Raw genomic sequence first — 11,114 nt, forward strand, 5'->3', positions numbered from 1 at the left:
ATCTTAAGATAGTCTCCTCTCTCTCTCTCTCTCTCTCTCTCTCTCTGCATATATATATATATATATATATATATATATATATATATATTGTCACTGGCGTAGTTACCCCAGTAGCAAAGAGATGAAATAGACGATAATAGGATAGTGTAAGGAGAGAGTGGCGAGCCATTAAGAACATTAAATTATTTTCTTATCAGTGTTGCTGGCTGCATGGGTAACCCTAGATCTCAGCTGTGTTTACCTGGCAGTCAACTTTGCCTGCCGGGCAGATACGCACTTGTTGTTTCTCCCATAATTTCCGCAGAAAATCCTTTTGTCCTTTACCATAGTGGGTGTGTCTTATAGTGTGGGAGGAGCAAAATGAGAGTATTTGCCAATCGAAGCCTAAATAATGTTTTCTTGGCTTTCTTCACGGCTCGCTAATGGTTATGTGTGAGTTATGTAAGGCTCCCATTGGTAGCAAGTGCCTCTATTGTTTGTAAGTGGCTGTAGATAATTCTTAAGACAGCCTAGTAGTTAGTTAGCCAAGAGAGACGGAGTAAGTCTGCTTTATAAGCGCGAGGACAATGTGAGAGTGACACATTTTTTTTTTTTTACATTTGCACATTTTTTTCACATTTTTTCTCCTCCTGTCACTTACTGTCACGTTACACTGTTGCCACATTGTGTTGCACTTTTCCTCATATTTTCACACATTACTCAATATGTGACTTTGATTACAAAACACAGTGTTTGTGAACCATTTCCCATTTTTGGTTCACTTGTCCATTTACACTAGAGTGTGAATTATATCTGGATTATATCATCGAGTTCTCCTAGTTTCCTCAAGCTCTGTGAGTATTTAGCCTCCACTGATTGTATTCTGGTTTGGTAAGAAATAACTCGTTTTATATTTGTATTCTGAGGCCTATGTGAATTCCCCTTTGTAAAACGAATTATGGTTTCTTCTTTGGCGTGTGTATGTTATAGTGTACAGTAAAGTTAAGTTAGTTTTCTTGTGAGCTTTACCTTATCCCTTTTATTGATTAATTAAGGGTTAAGGGTGCACCGTAATATATACCACCATAACGATATATATATATATATATATATATATATATATATATATATATATATATATATATATATATATATATATATATATATATATATATATATATATATATATATATATATATATATATATATATATATATATATATATATATATGTATAATATACGTATATATCGCCAGAAGCTTTATTCCCGTAAGGTGTGGCCACAAACATATAGCCTCCACATCGCCATGTCCCTCGCCATTTCACTGCGTCCCCCAGCACACACACCCCTCTCTCATATCCCTCGCCACTCCATCCCTCCATCTGATTCTCGGCCTCCCCTCCTTCTGCCTCCCTCCACCTCACTCACATACACTCTCCTTGTTAGTCTCCCGCTCTCCATCATCTCCACATGACGAACCCACTTCAGTGTATATCTCCTAATGCTTTCTATCACATACACATCCACACCACAATGCTCATTCACTTCCTCATTTGTCAGTCTGTCTCTCCATGCAACTCGACATGCTCGTCTCAAATAACTTGTTTCCACTGCTCTTACTCTTGATGTGTGTCCTTCCAATAAGGTCCAAACTTCGCTTCCGTATGTCAGAGTTGGTATCACAATTCTGTCATGCAGCGACTTTTCAACTTCCATGTTCACTGCCCTGTTTTTTATCACTGCCTTCAAAAACCCAGCAACCTTTCTTCCCTGTTGTACTTTTTGAAACACCTCACCCTGTAAACTTCCATCTTTACTCATTACACTACCTAAGTACTGAAACGTACTCATATTTCCACTTCCTCATCGTCCAACCTCACTGTACATTCTGTGTCTTCAAGTATCTCGAAGACCATAAGGTTACTCTTCCCTACATTCACCTTTACATTCCGTTTCTTACACACTCTCCCAAACTCACTCACCAAGCCTTGCAGTTCCCTTTCTTCTTCATTTAACAGTACAGTATCATCTCCAAACACCAGAAAGGGAAGTCTCCAAATGCTGCCCTCTCTTATTAGGGCTACTCTAACATTCGCTGCCCCACCTTGTATCTCTTTTATAACTCCATCCATATACAGACTGGACAACCATGGAGGCATGACACACCCCAGTTTTGATCCAACATTCAGATAGAAAAAATTCACTCAGTTCACCAACCACACACACTGCAGCCTCAGAGCCCTTATACATACTCTTCATGGCATTCATCAGCTTCCCATTTACTCCATATATTCTTAATATTTTTCATAATCCTTGTCTATCCACCCTGTCATATGCTTTCTCCAAATCCGTGAGGGCAGCAGCAAACTTCTTTCCCTTTTCCAGAAACTTTTCCACTGAAGACCTAAGAATGAATATCTGATTTATACAATCTCTTTCCTTCCTAAAACCTCCCCGTTCCTCTCCAACCTATTCCTCTGTTATTTTCCCAACTCTGTCAGTAAGTATCCTACCATATCCTGTTACACTAAGAAGACAAATGCCCCCATGATTACCACACTCTTCTTCTTTTCCATTGTACAGCAGAATAATTATACTTGACGTCTAATCCTCCGGGACTCTACCTTTCCCCCAGGCCAATCTGCACATCTTCCACTCCATTATCTCCCCCATGCTTCAGTATTTCATCACACACTCCATCAATTCCTAGGGCTTTCCCCATTTTGACTTTCTTCATTGCTTCCACTACTTTCATCCTACTCATATCATCCTCCCTTCTGACCTCCCTCCTTTCATCCATTTCCCAGCCACTTATACTCTCATTACTTTAATTCTCTATGTTTAACAGTTCCTTAAAGTGTTCTCTGCATCTGCTCACTTCGCCTTCCTTCTCCACTATGAATCTACCATTTTCATCTTTCACTCTCAACCTGTCTAACTCACTGTACTTCCTTGCAGAACATTTCCTTACATTCCCTTCTCTTTACATACACACACACACACACACACACACACACACACACACACACACACACACACACACACACACTCACACACACACACACACACACACACACACACACACACACACACACTAACCCCTTTCTCCTCCCACCTCTCCCACATCCTCCTTCCGCCTCCTAACCTTGTCCCACAAATTCTCTAAATTATCGTCAGTCCGCCACCCTTTTCCTCAACCCCACCCCAGAATACCGTATCCTTTCTCTCCAAACCCTCCACGATTCAGTTCCAACTCTTCCTTCTTCTCCTCCTCCTCACCATCCACTTCTTTACTTCCTCCACATTCATCATTTACTTTTCCTCTTACTTCCTACCCCACGCCACTTCCTTTCCCCTCCACATCCCGAATCCCCCTCACCTCTCCCCTTGCTGAAAGTGGAGTGGTCCGTCCTTTTTCCACTTATCTTCCCCTCCTCTTCCTTTCCTCCTCTCTTCGCTTGCTCACTCCACATTGACCCTCACATTTCTTATCCAACTTCTCCACCTTTATCCCCTTCTCTCCTCTCCACTCACCCCCTCCACATTTTCTCCTCCTTCTCATCCAACTTCACCTGTTTCCCTACCCCTCCTCTCCACGTCCCTCCACATTTCTCCTCCTTCACCTCCACACCCAACTTTTCTACCTGTTTCCACACCCATCCTCTCCACTTTCCACATTCCATCTCCTCCCATCCAACTACACCTCTTTCCACACCCCTCCTCTCCACTTTCTCCTCCCCTTTTCTCCTCCTTCTTCTCACCTAACTTCATTAGTTATTACCCTCCCCTCCTATCCACTTTCCTCCATAGTCCTATTCCTCCTCCAATCCATCTACCCCTCCACATTCTTCCTTCTTCTCATCCAGCTTTTCCCCTAATTTCTCTTACCCTTCTTTCCATTTTCCTCTATATTCCTCTTCCTCTCCACTTTCCTCCTCCACATTCCTCCTTCTCCTCTCCTCCACCTAACTTCCCTCCACTCTGTTTCCCCAACATAAAATTAGTAATAGTGAGTGACCGCTATGACATTATCACTTAGGGATGTGCAGGTAACAGTGATGGTTTACAATAGTTCCTTCACTTTAACTTGGCCCAGACTTTCGTCCTTTTGCAGATACCAGTAGCTCAGTGGCAGGAAAAAAAATAAAAAGGTATGGCTTTACGTCCTTCCCATAGCACTTCTTCGTGACTAGCACCATATTCTAACGTTAATCTATTGTTACAGCTCAGGATTCAAGATGGAGAGGTGGCAATTTGAGGCCAAGTTAGAGTAAAAAGTGTATAGTCTTTTGTACAGTGGTTATCTAATTACTGTAATGAATTGTTTACTATATGACTTTTGCTCTGTCTTGGCCTAAAATTGTTCTCTTTCCATCTTGAATGCTGAGTTGTAAAAATAAATTACGGCTAAAAATGATGCTAGTCACGAAGAAGTGATATGAAAGGGATGTAGAGCACTGTCTTACTCTGCCACTGAGCTACGATAAATAAGCTGCAAAAGAACGAAAATCTAGTCCAAGTTGATGTGAAAGGAGTATAGCGAATAAGATTCAAATTGTTACTTGGCTGTCTTAGGATCTTGTTACTGATATTGGGTAAGGAGGCTCCCTAACACATTTTCCTTAGCGATTTATTTTTGAATATGGGTGGTTAATATCCTTTTGTACGTTAAATTGCAGAGTATGACCATAATGGAAGGATTTATGTAACACAGAAGACGCTAGTAAGGTGTAACAAGCAGAATAAATCGATTAGGAAAAGGTGTTAAAGATCTTCCTCAGCCGACGAGAATACGGGTTTGTGACTCTTTCTCAGCTGAACTAAATCGTCTGTCGTCAGCAGAATAACTTGCTGGATTTGTCTGTTTCTCAGCTGCTGGCCAGGCTAAATCGTCCCGCCTTCTCCCCCGGGACTGGGTAAGTTTCCCTTGCTTAACTTTCTGAACCTCCCTCCCCCTTCTCTCTCTCTCTCTCTCTCTCTCTCTCTGTCAACCTAATGTCAGAGTGATATATGCAGTTTCAGTTTTTAAGTGTGTGTGTGTGTGTGTGTGTGTGTGTGTGTGTGTGTGTGTGTGTGTGTGTGTGTGTGTCCCCAAGGGAACAACCTTTTTGTGATGGGGGACTTGAGTACCCCATAAATCTGGTGGGCCGTGCCGGGAGAAATCCTTGCGGACTCAGCAGGAGGACAGGGTTACCCATGCTGGAGGGGCATCAGTGAGGGGTCAGACTAAGTGTTTCCAGGCCCACTGTCTTGTTGATAACCCCTGGATGGGTTAAGGCTACGGGAGTAAACCATGAACGAAAGTTTCATGAGTGGAGTGTCAAGGAAGGCGGGGCTTGATAGACAGCTCCCGGCAGACTCCTTCAACCCTGCTGAGTTGATGGTCGTCGTGAATCTTCATGCCACCATCACAGGCTGGGAAGGGCCAAGTCATGCGGCAGTAAGGACCGCACACGCCCACCATCACACCAAATCCAGTCACTGCACAAGCCCATTGCTATACTCACCTCCCACTTCATCCTTTCGTAAACTTCAAACTACCAATGGCGACGGGATAGGGTGACTGTGACAGGTCATGGATGTGGCTGGCAGTCGCTGGCTCGAGTCCTGCACATAGGCGGCATTGGACTAGTGGTCGCTGGCATGATGGCAGAGGAGCAGGTCATGCCTTTGGCAGCATCCAGTGCGACTATACAGCAGGAAACAGACTTTCATCTCCTTACCCCTGACAGGGAGGAGTTAAGAAAGGTAGCCTAAACATTTGCTGCTCCTTACCACCTGGGCAGATAGCCGCATCTGTCAAGGCATCCCACATTACCGTTGAAAAAAACAACAAAATTCTTCTGACTCTTGCTTCCTGGAATATACGAATCTTGCTTGATATTGACCAAGACACCTGACCACGCCGTAGAACTGCCCTTATTCCCCCTGAACTGAAAAGATATAAAAATAACACTGCTGCCTTGTCTGAGACTCGCCTCTCAGAAAAGGGCAACCTAACAGAAGTAGGAGAAGAGTATACCTATTTCTGAAGGAGATACCCAGACAATACAAGAAAGATCTATGATAATCGTACTAGCTTTGTAGTCAGAAGCAGCCTGCTAGAGTAGATTCAAGAATTACATGTGGATATATCAGAAATGCTGATGTCCTGGCACATACCCCTCTCTAAAGGCCAATATGCAACAGTCATCAGCGCCTATGCCACAATGCTCGACTGAGGATTCCATCAAAGAGTCCTTTTTTTGGCTCTGTGGATCCTACCATTCTCTCAGTACCACATAGTGACAAACGCAACCTGCGTGGAGACTAATGCCAGAGCAGGAAAACATTATCACCTCTGCCAAAGCGTCTTAGGCTACCGTGGTGTTGGTACCATAAACAACAATGGTCCTAGCCTGGAACACAGTCTGGTCATCACCAACATCGTTTTTCGACTTAAGATTAAACACAAGACCACATGGATGCACCCACGATCTAGACATTGGCACCTAACTGACTTTGTTTTTATAAGATAGCAAGGCCGAAGAGAAGTCCTTATAACCTGAGCTGTATGAGAGGTGCTGAGTGGTCAACAGACCTTATAAACTGCAACTAGTCATACTCCCACAAATGCACCGTAAACCATCCTCCAAGAAACTAAGCTGTAGTATTTTAAAGGATGCAGCAGCTTGTAAGACCTTCCATAGCTGTGTTATGAACAAACTCACTCAGTGCCTCCCACTTGACTCAAACAACAATGCAACACCTACATGCAGAGTGGCAAAACAATTGGACACTGTTTCAAAGTACTGCAGAAAAAAAAAAAAAAAAAAAAAAACACTATCTCCACTCGCTTCCAATAAGACTGATTTGATGAAACTGCTGAGGGCATACATGATTTTTTTTACAATGAAGAATAGAATACACTACATACAGAAAATGGTTGGTCCATCCTGGCTCCTGAACCCTAAAAACTGAATTCCAGAATCTAAGAAGTGAAACCCAGAGGAGGAGGACTGAGCAAGCAATAGAGCTGCAAAGACTGGCTGATATTAACTACCAACATGGGTTTCACAGATCCATAAAAAAACATCTATGGGCCAACCAAACAAACCATAACTCTTATTCGATCAGCAAGACAAGCAAGCAGTCCTAGAGAGATGGCCACAACACTTCAATACCTTACTGAATCAAAACAATCTGACGGAGCACAATATCCTTAATAACATAGCAAATGCTCCTCCATCGGCATATCTGTCCCACCTACACTTATAGAAACTGTTCAGACCATCCAATCTCTAAAAAAATAAGAAAAACACTGTCCCTGATGGCATACTATCTGAGATAGTTAGAGAGGGTGGTCAGTTGCTCCACCAGACGTCCATGGTCTCATACTGACTATTTGGAATCAAGAACGAATTTCATCTAAATGGCATACTTCTGATATTGTAACCATCTACAAAAAGATAGGGAACCACTCAGACTGTGACAACAACAAAGGCAATTCCTTGTGAATGCTAGGAAAGTACTAGCCAAGATAATGTCATCCAGGCTGACAAAACATCTGATTGAGTCAACACTTCCTGCAACACAATGTAGATTTTAGAAGGAACGAAACACCTGTAATATGATCTTTGTTGCCCAACGGATACAAGTGAAATACCATGAGCAGAACCATGGATTACGTATTGCATTCTTCGATCATCAAAAAGCATTTGACACTGTCAACAGAGAACTTTCATGGATTGCTTTTTCAAAATTTGGAGTTCCAAACAGATTTCTTACCATCCTGAAGAGCCTGCATGACAACATGAATGCTTAAATGTCCAATGGAGGGAGCAAATCCGAACCGATCAACGTGGGCATAGGAGTAAAACAGGGTTGTGCCCCGGCTCCTGTCATTTTCAACATCTGTCTCACTGCAGTCACCCTTTTAAGTCACCGGCAAATAACCCTGATGATGGAAAAAATATCTAGTTCTGTCTAGACGGTAACTTCTTTAATCTCATACATCTTCAAGTACAAAGAAAAAAAAAAGGCTCATTTCGGAGAGCAGCAGTATGCTGCAGACTGAGCTGTCCTTGCACATACCCCAGACTCCATACAGTGGAGTCTAACCATCGTCACAACATATACCATGCAATGAGGCTCCAAATAAATGTCAGTAAAACAGAAATAATATATCAGAGAAACAAGTGAGCAGAGCCTCTAGCATTTCAGAGGAATGGCGGAAATGTAAAACAGGTGAAGACTTACACTTACCTTGGAAATGTGCTCACAGATAAACATAACACTGACGCAGAAGTCCATGCACGAATCAACCACGCCTCAGCCTCTTTGGACCTCTCAGATCCAGAGTCACTGAGAACATCAACTTGAGAATATAGACAAAGGTATCAGTAAATGCGGCTGTACTGTATGCCTCTTCACCCTCTTATGCCGTGCTGAATCCTGGACTACCTACCATCTTCACATCAAACAGCTTGTTTCACAATCAGTGCTTACAGCACATACTGAGACTCACGTGGAAAGATAAAGTCCCTTGCTCACAAATTATCCAGCTGGCAGAGTCAACCAGCATAGAAACCATGCTGACTAAAAAGCAGCTGAGATGGGTCGGACACGTGTTTCTCATGCCTGAGCACCGCCTTCCCAACATGTTCTGTATGGCCAACTCCCTGCAGCACACCGCAACCCAGGGGGACAGAAGAAGAGATTTAAAGATCATATGAGGACATTCTGAAGAAATGTAATATCATACCAAAAGATCTTGAAACTAATGCCTCGGAGAGAAAACAATGGCAAACCCTCTGCAGAGAAGGAACCATTCATCTTGAAGAAACTCAAAACCTGGCAAGAGAAGAGCGGCGACAACGGAGGCACAACCAAAACAGTTCACCCAGCAAACCCGGACATGACAAGCTGACTGAGTGGCAGAGTTTGCGGATCCAGGATTGGTCTGCACAGGCACACACGTTGGCGCCAAGGACAGTGAGAAACACATCATCCTTGTGAGTATAACAGGTGTCGTATTTCGTAGCCGAGGGACAGCTTTTAATTGTGTGTGTGTGTGTGTGTGTGTGTGTGTGTGTGTAAAACTGACAAAGTTATGTAGTAAAATGATTCTGTGGTGGTGCGGGGAGTGGAGGAAATAGCAATGATAATGATGGTGATGATGATGGTGATGATGTTGATGATGTTAGTAGAGGTTGACAGTGTGGTGTAGTTGTGATGGTACAGGTAGGTGGAAGACGGATACGAGATGAATGGTAGTATGGTAGTGGTGTTATTGGTGTGTCTTGGCGACGCTATGGTGCTTTGGTGGTGGTGGTGGTGGTGGTGGTGCAGTGGTGATGGTAGGCGGAAGATGTATGCTAAATGAATGATAGTATGGTATGGGAGTCGTGGCTGTGGTATGGTGGTGGTGTGGTGTGGTGTGGTGATGGTTGTGGTGGTGTTGTGTAATACTGGTGCGTTGAAGATGGATGATATATGAATGGTAGTATGGTAGTGGTGTGGTGGTTGTGGTATGATGGTGGTGTGGTGTGGTGTGGTGATGGTTGTGGTGGTGTTGTGTAATACTGGTGCGTTGAAGATGGATGATATATGAATGGTAGTATGGTAGTGGTGTGGTGGTTGTGGTATGGTAGTGGTGTAGCGGTTATGGTATGGTAGTGATGTGATGGCTGTGGTATGGTAGTGGTGTGATGGTTGTGTGGTATGGTAGGTGGTGTGATGGTTGTGGTATGATGTTACAGTGGTGTGATGGTTGTGGTATGGTAGTGATGTGATGGCTGTGGTATGGTAGTGGTGTGGTGGTTCTAGTACTGGTGTACAGCTGGTGAATGTACTGTAGTAAATGGGTGATGTATGAATGACAGATGTGATGTGGTGTGATGGTGATGTTGGATGTATGGTGGTGTGGTGGATGGTGAAGTGTTGGTAGATGTGCTGCCAAAAATAATTATATCAATGATCCGTAAAAAAACATGACTGAAAAAACAAAGGAATGTAAGAAATTACACTGACGAAAACCCGAAAACAAAAGATTAACAGAAGGACAAAAGAATAATGAAAACCAAAATAACACACGTGAAAAGTTGAAATATATGCAAGACTTGCAATGCATAAGAAATTACTAATAAATATAATAAAGCCATGCATATTGTTTGCTGTTGTAGCCAACCCCGGTGTGTCTTGCCAAGCAAACACCCGTCGACCACAAGTAAGTGACTGCTTCTTTGTGGCCGGCCTGCAGAGTACAGTGTGCTGCGAGTGCATACACCCTCTAGGGATCCAGCGTCCTACCTTGTGGTGGGCAGCGCCTCGCCAGGGTCGGACCAGATCCTTCCCCACGGCGAGGTGCAACGGCGAAATATCGAGGGAGGATTTGGCTCTTGAGGTGGACGCCGCAGCATCTTAGCTCTACCCAGGATGCACAGCGCCACCACGTGTATTCTCCCTCACCAGCGATAACCATACAGGAAAAACAAAAACATCAGCATAGAGATGAAAAAAACAACTACAAAAAAAAATCCGACGTAAAAAAATTAAAAACCATAGCAAAAAAAGCAAAAAAAAAAAACTGATATCAATCCGTCCATAAAAAATCTGACAAAAACCTCAGTATTAGTTTATGTTAAAGGAACCTCGCGGGACGAGAACAGTCAGCTCCAGAACACCACACGGGTAGCTCTCTCTCTCTCTCTCTCTCTCTCTCTCTCCTACGTCAATTCAGAAGCGTCGATCGAGCGTCCATTGTTGGAACGACGATCACAGGCCGGTGAGGAGAAAAGAAAATACTGACAGGCTGGGAGAGAGAAGAGAAGAAGTGGTTGTTGTTAAGTTTTGCTGAGTAACCCTGGTCTGTCTGGCCAAGCAGACCCTGTCAACTGCATGTAAGCAACTGGCCATACAGGGTCGTCCCATGCAGTGAACCGATGCTCCCCTTGCAGTTGACCAGCAGCCTCCGTACAGCGAGGCGCTGGTAAGAGCGTTGGGAGTGTGTTTCCTGGATGAACGCCGCATTTCCGTTTCTCTACGCCAAGAGGTGTCAAGTTGGTAAGGCCCTCGGACCACATGTGGCCCTCGAAGAGAGAAAGAGAGTGGCCCGCGATGACTTAAGACAAAATGAAGAAATTACAATTGGGAG

The sequence above is a fragment of the Coenobita brevimanus genome, chromosome 25 (assembly GCF_032717465.1).
Source record: "Coenobita brevimanus isolate Jiangsu-jjx chromosome 25, ASM3271746v2, whole genome shotgun sequence".
In the NCBI taxonomy this organism is placed as follows: Eukaryota; Metazoa; Arthropoda; class Malacostraca; order Decapoda; family Coenobitidae; genus Coenobita; species Coenobita brevimanus.